General features: G+C 41.7%; 1 pseudogene across 1 annotated transcript; it reads left to right on the top strand.

Moving 5' to 3' along the window:
• The first annotated feature begins 6,856 nt into the window (after positions 1–6,856).
• On the top strand, positions 6,857–14,651 carry LOC143605496 (mitochondrial Rho GTPase 2-like; annotated as a pseudogene). The gene is made up of 11 exons (XR_013148552.1): positions 6,857–7,240; positions 8,221–8,353; positions 8,425–8,574; positions 8,928–9,018; positions 12,145–12,253; positions 12,505–12,704; positions 12,801–12,870; positions 12,991–13,103; positions 13,183–13,333; positions 13,415–13,601; positions 14,519–14,651. The product of XR_013148552.1 is annotated as a mitochondrial Rho GTPase 2-like (transcript).

The following is a 14,651-nucleotide window of genomic DNA, read 5'->3' on the forward strand; positions in this document are numbered from 1 at the left end:
TGACTCTAAAAATATCTTTTCAATACCTTTGTGAAATCAACAATAATACCTTTGTGACTACTCATTAGGCACCCAACTAAATTGGGATCAAATTACCCTAAGTTAATTATATACACAAATCATTTCTCATAAAGCTTCCGGAGACTTGTTTATGACTTGCATGGCCTCGGGAAAATGTCGAGTCACCATGTATGAATGGATCCAGACACATGTATACTCCTAATCAGAGTGTCCGTTTCTTATTATTGTAAACAAAGCTTTTAAGGATTCGTAAATCCTACGCAAACATTCAGACTCATTATAAAAGGTTTGGGGCGTATTCACCTTGCCTGTTTATAATCAGTTTCTGATACTGATTCCTGTTTTCTGTTCTCTTCTTATTGTTTTGTTACCTCGGACCTATAGTATGAGAATAACATTTGTATAAATAACTAGATCATCGATCTAGCTTTAGACCTTTAGTCTATTTTGGTATAGCTTTAACCTTGATAAAAACATTTGTTTATTCCAAACATTTGGACCTTTATTCCCTTTGTTTGTTTATCATTTACACACGATGTTTCTTCTTCAAGAAGAAACATTACATTATAATATTATATTTCTTAACAATAAAGAAATACTATTTAATTATATCCCTTGAATAAACTTGCTTACGTTTCTTAAACAAGAAGAAACTATATTTTAACTATAACCTTTGCTTAAGAAAAGTTATTTTATTCTTAATCGTAATCAAGGTTTGGCTATAACTTCGACAATGGTCTAAGCCATTTATAATAATAATATAATAACTTAGGCAGAACTCCTTACCTCGCACGGGTATTCGGAGTTAGATATTCCTAAATTTATACGGGCAGCACATCTACTCTATGCACTTTTCTCGAGGCGTTCTTGATCCACCTTCTTTGGCACGCAAATCGAAGCAATGTGTAGTCGTCGGGTCGTGCACGTACTTCGAGGCGGAATGTCGGGTTACTCTTAGTGGCACACACTTCGAGGAAAACACCAGGTATCTGGCATGGATTACGAGGTGATGTTTGCCGGGTCGGTGGCACGCAAAATGATGTTCGGCACGCAAACCGAGGTAGAGAGAGTGTAATTTCTAGAGAGAGAGTGGTTGTTGTGTGTATGAAATGAACCGGACCCCCTCCTATTTATAGCTGATTTTGGATCCCATCGCGGTACGCGATGGGTCCTCTTCCTGGCTTCGTCGCGTACCGCGACCGACACAAGTCGACACGTGGTCTGACACATTCTGCCACGTGTCCTGGTATGCTGCCACGTGTCACCAGAGTGTGACACGTGTATGTTGCGTCATCACGGCCCATCGCGGTACGCGATGGCCGCCTTCTTGGACTCGTCGCGTAGCGCGATGGGTCCATATATATTATTTTTCGTTTTTAGTTCTTCATCTTTTGTAGCTTGTCACTTCTGGTCTAATTCTCGTTGTCCAAAAATACTAAGGCGGCTCTTAAAGCGTGCGAAGTGCAAAGTGCGCCACATTGCGCCCAACGCCCTTCGCCGTCGTTGTCGCCTTCGCCATCGTCCTCGCCCGAGCGCGTGCGCGTGCGCGTCGGGTGCTACGCACCCTCCTCTAGGACTACTTGGTGCATGGTATTCATAAAAGAATATAACTATGGAAATTCTCTTCCTTATAAAGAGCTTCCATTTCTTTACTACTTTCCATGTGGGATGGATTCTATATTCCTTATTTATACCTTGGTGGAATGCTTCCACTTTCTTACATTTTCCAATGTGGGATGGATTTTTCTCTTTACTTATTTCCTCCATGTAAGAATACTTAGCTTTAGGAAATATTTTTGTTTCCCTATTTTTCTTATATTTCCTTATTTAATATTTTCTCATTACTTAACTTGAGATTATATTTGATCCCTCAACTTTCCTAAGTTGTCCAATTTGGATCGAAATTTTGGGGATGTTACACGTGCCTAGTCAACAGAGGTCGGGGGCCAACACCACTGGGACGACTTCTAAGGGGGCTAGTAGTAGCGGGGTGAAGTGTTTCAAATGTGGTGAGACGGGTCATCGGCAAGTTGACTGTAAACAGGCGGGTAAGAGGCACTTGTTTGTTGAATCCGAAGATGAACATTATGAAGAATATGAAAAGACCCCAGAGTATGATGAAGAACCCGAGTACGAGGAGGAGTTTGTGACCGGTGATGTGGGGGTGAATTTGGTGGTTAGGCGATCTTGCTATACACCAAAGGCTGATAGAGACGGATGGCTTAAACATAATATCTTCCACTCCACATGTACCATTTTGGGGAAGGTTTGCACGTTTGTTATCGATTCTGGAAGTTGTGACAATCTGATTTCTGAAGAGGCAGTCCAAAAGTTGGCCTTGAAGACGGAGAGTCACCACAAGCCTTACAACCTTCAGTGGCTTAAAAAGGGGGGAGAGGTAACGGTCTCTAAATAGGCCCTTGTTTATTTTTCTATTGGGACCACATATAAAGATGATGTTGTGTGTGATGTGGTTCCTATGGATGCGTGTCACTTGTTGTTGGGTAGACCTTGGGAATATGATAGAAATATAGAACATGACGGACGGTCAAATTCTTATAGCTTCATGTTTGGTGGGGTAAAGATAACGCTTGTTCCAAGCAAGCCCAAGCAGCTAGCCACAAAGCAGTCGGGTAACCTGCTGACCATTAGTCAGTTTGAAGATGAGTTGGTGGAGGCAGACAATGTGTTTGTTTTGATAGGGAAGCCAGTGGCCGAGGAAGTTGAGATTCCTGAAGCTATGATTCCTTTACTTGAGGAATTTTCTGATGTTTTCCCTGATGAATTGCCGGATGGGCTGCCACCTTTGCGTGACATCCAACATCACATTGATCTGGAGCCTGGTTCACAATTCCCCAACAGGCCACACTACAGGATGAGCCCGAGAGAGCCTGCGGAGTTGCGTAGACAGGTTGAGGAGTTGGTTTCCAAGGGTCATGTTCGTGAAAGTATGAGCCCTTGTGTTGTTCCTGCTTTGTTAACTCCAAAGAAGGATGGTACCTGGCGGATGTGTGTCGATAGTCGAGCCATTAACAAGATTATTGTGAGGTACAGGTTTCCTATTCCTCGACTTGATGATTTGCTTGACCAGATTAGTGGTGCCACCATTTTCACGAAGTTGGATTTGAAAAGTGGTTATTACCATATTCGTCTTTGACCTGGGGATGAGTGGAAAACAGCCTTCAAGACTCGTGAAGGGTTGTATGAGTGGTTGGTGATGCCTTTTGGTTTATCAAACGCGCCTAGTACTTTCATGCGTGTGATGAATCAGTTGCTCAGGCCTTTTATTGGGAAGTTTGTGGTGGTATATTTGATGATATTCTAATTTATAGTGCTTCTTTCAATGAGCATGTCGTGCATGTCAAGAAGGTTTTGGCCTTGCTTCGCAGAGACAGTTTCTATGCGGCAACAAAGAAATGTGAGTTCATGACCCCGAAAGTTTTGTTCTTAGGGTATGTTATTTCAGGTGATGGGATACAGGTGGATGAATCTAAAGTTGAAGCTGTTCAAAACTTGCCAACTCCTACCACCATTACTGAAGTCCACAGTTTTCATGGGCTTGCTTCTTTTTATAGGTGGTTCATTCCACACTTCAGTTCCATTATGGCCCCTATGCCAGACTGCATGAAGGGAAAGACGTTTGTATGGACAGAGGGAGCCGAGTTAGCTTTTCAGGTTATCAAGGAAAAGTTCACTACCGCATCAATTCTGGTATTGCCTAACTTTTCACAAGTTTTTGAAATTCATATTGATGCCTCGAAGGTTGGGATTGGCGGGGTCCTCGGTCAAGGAGGTCGACCAATTGCTTATTTTAGTGAGAAGTTAACAGGGGAAAAGTTGAGATATAGTACTTATGACCTGGAGTTTTATGCAGTGGTCCAAGCTGTAAAGCATTGGCGTCACTATTTGTTTCATAAAGAGTTTGTTTTGTTCACTGACCATGATTCTCTAAGGCATATTCGCACGCAAGACAAGATATCTCATAAGTACGGGCGTTGGTTAGCTTTTCTTGAAAAGTTTACTTTTGTGGTCAAACACAAAACTGGTGTTTCAAACCGTGTTGCTGATGCTTTGAGCAGGAGGGGAAATCTGCTTGTTTCTGTGAGAATCAATGTGCTGGGGTTGGACGTTATTCGTGATCAGTTAACCACTGACCCGTATTTTTCAGTTGTGTTGCAGGATGTGCAAGCGGGTCAGAAGTCAGACTTTCTTTTACATGATGGGTTTTTGTTCAAAGGGAACCAGCTATGTATTCCTGACTCCATTCTTCGGCTGAAAATTATTCAGGAGTTACATGGGGAGGGTCATGTCGGTCATGACCGTACTTTACATTTGGTGCAGTCTTCCTACTTTTGACCTACTATGAGGAAAGAGGTAGAACGTTATGTCAAACGGTGTCGAATTTGCCAAGTCTCGAAGGGCACAACTACTAATGCGGGTCTTTATATGCTTTTACCAGTCCCTTCAAAGCCTTGGACTGACATTAGTATGGATTTTGTGTTGGGGTTACCTCGGACTCAGAGGGGTAACGATTCGATCTTTGTTGTTGTTGATCGGTTCTACAAAATGGTGCACTTTATTCCTTGCAAGAAAACGACAGATGTAGTTAATGTGGCTCAATTATTCTTTCGGGATGTTTATCGTTTGCATGGTCTGCCATCTTCTATTGTTTCTGACCGGGACACTCGTTTCTTGAGTCATTTTTGGCGCAGCCTATAGAAAATGGTGAACACTCAGCTTAGCTTCAGTAGTGCCTATCACCCTCAAACGGATGGACAAACAGAGGTTGTTAATCGGTCACTTGGTAATCTTTTGCGATGTCTTGTGGGTGATCATGTGAAGTCTTGGGATTAAAAGCTATGTCAAGCTGAGTTTGCTCATAATCATGCTGTCAATAGAAGTACTGGGTTTAGTCCTTTTCAGGTGGTTTATTCTGCTCAGCCACGGGGTCCCCTTGACCTGATGTCACTTCCTGTTCCTGGTTCTGTACCTAAGAAAGTGAAAGATTTTGTTGAAGGGCTACATGAGATTCATAAAGATGTGAATGACAATCTGGTTCAAGCCAATTCAAAGTACAAGCAGGCTGCTGATAAAAAACTAAGACAAGTTGATTTTGAAGTAGGAGACTTTGTGTGAGCTGTTTTAACTAAAGATCGTTTTTCAGTTGGGGAGTATAACAAATTGTCAGCCAAGAAAATCGGGCCAGTGGAGATTGTGCAGAAAATAAATCCGAATGCTTTCCGTCTGAAGTTACCAAGTCATATTCGTTGTTCGGATGTTTTTAATGTCAAACACCTGCTGCCATTTTATGGGGATTCGTCTGATGATGATGTCACTGCAGATTTGAGGTCGAATTTTGTCTATCCAGTAGGGAATGATGAAGGCCCAAGCATTGACGAACATGCCATGTTATATTTGGAGGCCCATGATCGTGTCTCCAAAGGTGGCCCACGAAAACGGGCATAACTTGGCCCACGAAGCTCCGTTTCAGGCCTATTACCAGTCAAATCGAAGCTTGAGACGAGGAGCCCATTGTGACAAACGGCCTACGATGGTTTGGCCCCTGTCCGAAGCCCAAAAACGCCTCCTAAATAAAGTTTTGGGCATTTTTATTTTTTTTCAGCACTTTTTATCTTTTTGTTTTTGGGTTTGTGTTTGGCCTATGGCCCATTTTAGGCCCATTTCATATTTGGAAGTCTTTTTATATGCTTGTAATGTAATTCCAAAAGTTAGACTTGAATTTTATAATAATTAACTTTTCTCTTCATTTTCCCTGACCTTTGGGTGGGATTTTTAGGGTTTGGAAGTTCATCACGGTATTCGATTGAATCAACGTGATTCGATCTTCTGTTTGGTTTTACCGCTGCATCACTAACTATCTATTTTTTGTCCTATATTTGAACCAAAAGAAAACCAAGCGACTTAATATCCCCAATCAACTCTTCGATCTTAATCTCTTTTCCTTCAAAAACCTTTTCATTTCTAGCTTTCCAAATTCTACAATAAGCGATTATTGTTCTTGTTAATGTTTTAAAAATCTTTCTAATTATATAATTATTTTTGTACTCCACATGTCATATTTGTGTTTGTAACTTAGAATCATTTTTCATAATCACATTTCTATCTTCCTTCTTCATCACTAGACTTTAGTTTCAGTATTCCACTAACATTACTATGGTCACCATCATGACAAGTGCCTTATAATGCATGTCATCAACCAAAGTCAACGTTTTCCCTTGACTTTCCATTAGCTTGTAACCAAACAGGCTATCATACTCTGTTTACGGTTTAACCAACATGGTAAAAATTAAAATTTAAATGATTCTTGGTCATGAACAAAATCCATCTTATAATTTGAAAACAGTAAACTGTCAAAATCGTTCCTGAAGTCGGTCCCTTTTGTGATTTTCATCAAAAATATATTTTTTAATTGAATCGTTTAGGTTTCACAATTGCTACGAACTTCATTAAAATCAATAACTTTGGCTATCTTTTAACGTTAAGTCATGGGCATTTTGGTCTTTTTATATATACAGTGAAAATTCTTCGTCATTTAAAAGTGTGGTTGTACTAATCACGTCTAGTCGCCGATTAATCGCTAGTCTATACCTCACTGACTAGTGCCAATTAACTAATATTTTGTCAAAATCAATCAAAATTGAAAATAATATATATTTATATATTTTGGCATATATATATGTATATTTGAAAAATTACATATAAATTACAATCCGACTAATCCCGGATAATCGTTAATTCATACCCCATCGCCCCGTTAGCGTCTAACCAGCTCCGCAACACTGCTTGAAAGTATATGTATAAACTATACCCTCAAAGAAAACCCTTATTGCCACTTACCACCCCTCAAATATTCACACTGCATTAACACATCAAAAGGAGCTTCAACGTCACCATGCAACGATCAATTTGGACGTTAATCAGATCCAATTCATTTTGACGTGATATGATTATAGTGTTTTCGTTCTTCTTCCAGCTAAATTATGTCAGGTGGTTTATCCTCGAGGACGGTATTCAATCACCGGAGTACCGTCCGCGTCGTGGTCGTCGGTGATCCCGCCACCGGCAAGTCAAGCCTCATCGCCGCAGCCGCCACCGATACTTTCCCCGAATACGTTGATCCTGTGCTTCCTCCCACTGTTCTTCCGGCCGAGTATTATCCTGATGAGATTCCCGTCACAATTATTGATACTTCATCTAGGTTGTTAATATTAACATTCATTCGTCCTTTTTAATTTATTAGATTAGATTCAGGTCTGGATATTGGCCAAACGGTCGTTCTGACCAATAACTTTTAGAGTGTGACATTATAACCAATGACTTTCAAAGTTTGACTGACCTCCAATGGTCACAACGACGGTTTGAATATTGGCCAAACGGTTGTTCTGACCAATAACTTTCAAAGTTTGACATCCAATGATCAGAAAGGTGTTCCAAATATTGTTCAAATAGTCGTTCTAACCAATAACTTTCAAAGTTTGACCATCAATGGTCAGGCAGGCGGCGGTCTAAATATTGTTCAAACCGTCATTCTGACCAATAACTTTCAAAGTTTGATATCCAATGGTTAGAAAGGCGGCCCAAATATTGTTCAAATTGTAGTTCTGACCAATAACTTTCAAAGTTTGTTTAGCCATCAATGGTCAGGTGGTCTGAAAATTATTCAAATCATCTTTATGACCAATAACTTTCAAAGTTTGACCTTCAATGGTCAGATTGGCGGTCCGAATATTGTACAAACCGTCTGACCTTTAACTTTCAAAGTCGAACCTCAATGGTCAGAACGATCGTCTGAAAATTGTTCGAACGACTGTTTTAACCAATAATTTTAAAATTTCGACTTTTTTGGTCAAAACGGTCCAGGGGCGAAGGATAGTTGGGGCCAGGGGTGGCCCCGGCCCCCTCCGATTTTTTGCGTAGCAGTGTAAATTTACCCGTTTTCGCCCGACATTTTTTATACATGGTGTAGATTTACTCGTTTTCAACCGAAAATTTGATCTCGGCCCCCTCCGTTCGGTTTTTTTAATACATATTTTCGTCCGCCCCCCTCGACATCTTCATCCAAGCTTCGCCACTGAAACAGTCGACTGTGTGTTTTTGTGGACGGCCGCTTTGATAGTGTGAATTACATGGGGGTGCTGTATCTATAGCATGACCCTTTTGGATTATTTGTTAATGTAGCTTGGACGGTAAAGCTAAGGTGGAGGAAGAGTTGCAGCGTGCAGATGCAATAGTTCTAACCTATGCTTGTGATCAACCTGAAACGCTAGCTAATCTTCAAATTTATTGGCTTCCTGAATTTAGGCGGCTAAAGGTTTCAATTCGTTTGTTGTTTTGTAATTTGGACAAGTATTGTGTAATTAAATTAGGCATGTTTGTATATAGGTAAACATACCAGTAATTGTGGTTGGATGCATGCTAGATTTGCGTGATGAACACTACCCTATTAATCTAGAGAGGATGATGGGTCCAATAATGCAAAAGTTTAAGGAGATTGAGACGTGTATAGAGTGTTCTGCAGCTAACCTTGTCGAGGTATGTCATTGTCGTTAGCATCAATATCTGTTTTAATAAGAAGATCATAATTTGTTCAATGTAATGATAATTATCTTACCATCTTAGTTCAATTTTTAGTTTATCACCTCTTGTGGAACTTAAATTGTCATGTTAGATTGTGCTTTTAGTGTGCTGTGTGCATTATCTAGTTAAAAGAATATCTTATTGATGTAATCATTGTTATGGTGTTAGCAATCTCCTTTTATAGACTTTAAGTGTATTTAAGGTCGCCGAATTTATGCCCGGTTGGTTCAGATTATGCATCCCTTTTAATAGGTTATTCTTAAAGAATTTAATATCTTAAAGATGGTTCTAAGTACTGTTCTTTGTAGGTGGCTGAGGTGTTTTATTATGCTCAAAAGGCAGTGCTTCATCCGGCAGCACCGTTGTTTGATCAAGAGTCTCAAACTTTGAAGCCTCGCTGTGAAGAAACACGAAACGTACCAGGCATAGTTCGGATCGTCTTCTACGGATGATGTAACCAAATCTCGCTCTCCTCCGCTCAGATCTGCAATGGTTTTTGGGGGTGTGGAGGTGACTGCTAAGAAATCTCGAGGATCTCTTGTTTACAGACACAAAAATGGTTATGGTGGTGGCTCTTATTGAGAACAACCCTTAATAAGGAGGTGGAGACCTCCTTATATAGGGAGCCTCATGGCCACCATCATGGTACCCTAATGGGCCTAGCCCAGTTAGGGTTACCTTCACAAAACCCCCTCAGCCCAATAATATTGTATTAGTCCATATAATAAAATAAGCCAAACATAATAAATTAAGGTCGTAAGCCGGGTTTAGTACCATACCCCTACAAGCCCCCCAAGTCCAGTGTTGCTCCTAGGTGTGCAAGCGTTTAGGTGGAGCGCTGGACTTCATAAGGTGTGTTAGGATATGAGGCGGTTTTTTCCCCTTTCTTCGGCCTTGTCTTTATTGTCTTTGAGTTTTGAGAGGTTTTCTCCATGATGGTGACATGTTGTGATCCTTATGATAATGATGGTGCACTGGCATGAATAAGATATAGCACGCATCATAACAATAGTGGCGCGGGGCCTGATAAAAGATAGAGTGCGCATCTCGATAATAATGTAATGCAACTTGCGCGCGAGGCAGCTTACGAGCTATAAAAATAATGAAGCTTGCGTGCGAGGCGACTTACGAGCTATAAAATAATGAAGCATGCGCGAGTTGCGGCTTATGAGCTATAATAATAATGTCATAGGTGCTTGTGCGACTCGTAGCCGAACCTGCAAAAACATATCAACTAAAAGTGGACGTATTACAAGGTTCCCATCCTCGGGCAAATTATGAGGTGTGCCCAACCTACGTTGGCGCGTGGCCGTTTGGGATATTATTAGGCTCCCGACCTTTATGTTTGGCGCGTGGCCATGTGAGATATTATTAGGCTCCCGACCTTTATGTTTGGTGCGTGGCCATGTGGGATATTATTAGGCTCCCGACCTTTATGTTTGGCGCGTGGCCGTTTGGGATATTATTAGGCTCCCGACCTTTATGTTTGGCGCGTGGCCATGTGGGATATTATTAGGCTCCCGACCTAAGATTCGGATGTCTTCCATCGCGATAATGTAGTGGTGGTATACCACGATAGTCCCCCAGTTCATTGCTGCTAAATAATGTTAGGAGCATTGAACTTGTAGTAATAAACTTGTTAATAAAGTTTTAATCACATGGGCGGATGAGGGGCTGTTATGAAAAATTGGAAATAATTCCTTCCTCTTTTAAATCTTTTTGCCTCTGCACGTTCCTGCCGCCATTTTGAACATTTGGGATGGTTGCATGGAGTTCGTAATTGCCGGAGTTAGCGTTGAACTTCAAGAAGGTCGCATGCATTCCGTGACGGCGGAGTTTTACCCACCGGATCAAGTTGGTGGAATGTGATACGCGACTGCGCGCAAGCATCATGGCGGTGCGCATGTAGAGTGGCGGAAGGGTTGATCTGCGACTGCGGTGGCAGAATGTTGATCCGCGGTGGCGCGCATGCGACGTGGCTTGTATTCCACCCTGCTATAGTGGCGCTGTTGCGTTACAGTGGCGCTGTTGGTATGCTAGTGTGTATGTGATCCGCGGTGGCGGGTGTTAATCCGCCGTGCCTGTTTTTGTCCGCCTACGCGCATGAGAAAGCGGTTGACACGCCGTGAACGGATTACAAATAACAAGCATGGTGGTCTTCGTGATGGCGGCCTTCATGTCTTCCCACTTGAACAGTGATGCGGATGCAAGAAACCAAATTTTTGGAGGCGCCCATCCATAATGACGCGGTGTTGTTCCGCGACGGCGCCCACGCATGTGGCGCAGTGTTCTTTTGTGACTTGATTGCGTAGTGGTGATCCGCAAGTATGATGGCGGTGTGTTGTTTAGCGATGCGCATGCACGGTGGCGAGGTGTTGGATCGCGGTGGTGCGGTGCTCGGCGCCAGCGCGCATGCGTGATGGCGCGCTGCTGCTTCATAGCGGTGGAACTCATGCATGGTGGCATGCACCATGGCGGCCAGATGGTTATCCGCGGTGGCGTGTACGCGTGGTGGCGCAATGGCATTACGCGGTGGCGAGGTTCACTTGTCGTGGCGCGCATGAATGTTGACGGAATGTTAATCCGCGACTGTGCGCATGTATGGTGGCGGAGTATTGACCCGCGACGGCGCATCGTGATCCGCGGCGACGCGCTGCTTCTTCATGGCGGCGCGCTGTTGCCTCAAGGTGGCGCGAATGAATGGTGGCGGAATGTTGATCAACGACGGTGTGCATGCATGGTGGCGATGTATTGAACCGCGGTGGCGCATGCGTGGTGGCGATGTATCGAACCGCGGTGGCGCATGCGTGGTGGCGATGTATCGAACCGCGGTGGCGCACGCGTGGTAGCGATGTATTGAATCGCGGTGGCGCATGCGTGGTGGCGATGTATCGAACCGCGGTGGCGCACGCGTGGTGGCGGTGTATCGAACCGCGGTGGCGCACGCGTGGTGCGGTGGCGCACGCGTGGTGGCGGTGTATCGAACCGCGGTGGCGCACGCGTGGTGGCGGTGTATCGAACCGCGGTGGCGCATGCGTGATGGCGGTGTATCGAACCGCGGTGGCGCTCATATATTGTATCGGGGTGTTCGACTGTGCGCATGCATGATGGCGCACTGTTGCTTATGGGCGCGGAATGGACGTCACAGTGGTGGTGTTGGAAAGCCAGAGCGCTTATATGGTCCGCAATGACGCGCGGTGTTGATTCACGTCAGGGCTCATGGATGGCCGCGCGGTGCAGATCCGCGGCGGCGCACATGTATGGCGCCTTGATAGCGGAGACAGCCCCGACGGAGCTGAATAGAAGAAGGAGGCGGAGTCTATCTGGCCAGCACTGTTCTGATGAGATTTGTACAAGACATCCCTGGATGACAAGACAATTGAAGCTGGGACCCACATGTCATGTAATGTCCCCTTTTAAATTTTCCCAAATTTTCCCAAATGTGTGCAGATCCGCGGCGGCGCACATGTATGTGCCGCAACTTTTTTTTTTTTAAATTTTCCCAAATGTGTTCTTCGTTAATAGTATTACTTACGTGTAATTTCTGTTCAACTTTCAGCCCTTGGGATGACGATCCTTACAAAGATTCCATGGCGAACAAGGAGATGTAAACCTTTCCGGATTTCTCTCTCAGGTGTGTCATAGTAACATCTTTACTTTGCATCACATAAGTAAAAAAAAAAAACTTATTTTTTTAAAACAACATTAGACTTGTGTAATTTGACTACATTGTTTCATTAGATGAAATCAAAAATTTTTCCTTATGTAAATTGAACTCGATAAGTGGCAATAGAGAATAACATCAACATTTCCTGAAGGCTTGTTATTCTGAGATACCACCAACGCATTTCAATAATTGATTATGTGAGTTTCTTATGGTTACAGTGGGCTCTAATGACATTACTTGATCCATCTCAAAGTTTGGCTTATCTGATGTATCTTGGATTTGCTGGTGATCTTGCTACAGCCTTTCGCGTTACCAGAAAAAGATCCTTAGATTTTAAGAAACAACATACAGACAGACATGTTTTTCAATGACCCAAAAACTCTGGAAAATCTGCACTTTTGAATTCATTTATCGGAAGGTGCGTTTCTTTAACAACTATAAGTTCATCACCGTCGTAACAATTTCACCTGATTAATATTATACCTCATTGATCTTGCTCTCAATATGTTTGCAGGCCTTTCCAGGACAACTATAATTTAACAAACAGTCAATGTTATACAGTCAATACCGTTGACCAACTTCAGGTAAGTAATGCATTTGATTTTTGATTTTTTTTTTTTTTTTTGCATACACAGTTATGGTTTTCTTCTATTTTTACCTATCAACTCTGAGCTTTTAAACACATGATGATCATTATATTTCAGGGGATTAAAAAGACTCTTATATTGCATGAAATTCAAGAATGTGATGTCAAGGAATTTCTATCCAGTAAGGACTCGTTAGCTGCTTGCGATGTAGCAGTTTTTATTTATGACAGGTGAGCATGATGTCAAATTTTGGTAATAGTTTTGAAATTTACTCTAGTAAAGTTTTATTTAATCATTTCTATATTACAGTTCCGATGAATATTCTTTAAAAAAAGCATCAAAATTACTAAAGGAAGTAGCTAGAAAAGGAGAAGATAGTGGTTATGGTGTGCCTTGTCTTCTCATTGCTGCTAAGAATGATTTAAACTTATATCCAATGGCAATCAAAGATGCCGAGATGGTATTTTTTTAAAATTTGTTAACATTAAAATTACACTAACTTAACATTGGTTGCATTAACATCTGCAACTCTGTTTTCTAGGTTTGTCAGGGTTTGAAAATAATCGCACCAATACGTATTAGCGTGAAAGAACAATACATGAATAACGTCTTCCAGAAAATTGTTACTACGGCTCAGCAGTGTCACTTAAGTGTTCCTGAAACTGAACATGGGAGATATAAGAAACGTTACAGACAGCTTTTTAACCGTTCACTCTTTCTTGCTTCAGGTATGCTTATTAACCAATACATAAAAAATACAGTTGTTTGAAGTTTTAAAAAGTGTTCCACTATAGTCACTCGGTTTACTCAGTTTTCTTGTTCCTCTAAAGTCACTCAACTTTCATTAGCGTGCCTATGTAGTAAGGCTGTAAGGGGTGTAGCTGCAGCTTAATGCCAAGTGACCCAAACAAATTTTAGCAGCAGTCCCATGAAATTTTGAAACTGACCCAATAAATCCCAATGCCCATAAACACCATTTAGCCACCCATTTATAACAGTTAAAAAATTAATCTAATAGAAAAAAAAAAAAAAAAAAAAAAAAAAAAAGAGGCCGGCATTTTTTATTAGCAGCCTCCACCCAAAAGTCGACTTAATAAACTATAAACTCAAATGACGAGTCTACTGAGACGCCTACTACCGCCGGTTCTAGGGGTGTTCATAGGTTGGTTTTGGGCTCAAAATGAACCAAATTCGGTTTCTAGATTTATAAGAATCGTTCGGAATTATGAATTTAAATTTTTAACAAGAAACCGAAGGTTCTGTGGAGAGCGAACCCATTATTGTTCGAACTTATTGGTTGATTTAAGACTTTAAATTTAGGAAATATGAATGCGATGGAACAATTTCTCAAAATAAAAGTTGGATTGAAAATTTTGGTTTTATATTTTTGTTACGTGACCCGACCCAACCAGAACAAAAAAAACTATTACTTAGCGATGGATAGTCGACTGTCAAAAATTTCCGACCCCATGAAAAATATTTGAGTTGTCACTTATATTTTTCCTTCTACTTAATTTTAAAAGTTATCACTTACTAATAACCAGGATTCATATATGTTCATTTTCCTTGTTTAATTTAAAAAATAAAAAAATAAACATTTATAAAGAAAAATACTGCTCCTTTATATTTTTCTACAAAATTTCAGTTGGAGCTGCGGTTGCTATAGTTGCACTGGCGGCATACCGAGCTTATGCTTGTAGGAAGACTAATCCCGCTCGTTAGGTATAAGGCTATGTACCCTGCTAGCTGCATCACTGGATTCAAAATAAGTGGTTTGT

This window comes from Bidens hawaiensis, unplaced genomic scaffold (assembly GCF_021521415.1).
Source record: "Bidens hawaiensis isolate Kalapana, Puna unplaced genomic scaffold, B.hawaiensis_p1.1 tig00069874_1, whole genome shotgun sequence".
Classification (NCBI taxonomy): domain Eukaryota; kingdom Viridiplantae; phylum Streptophyta; class Magnoliopsida; order Asterales; family Asteraceae; genus Bidens; species Bidens hawaiensis.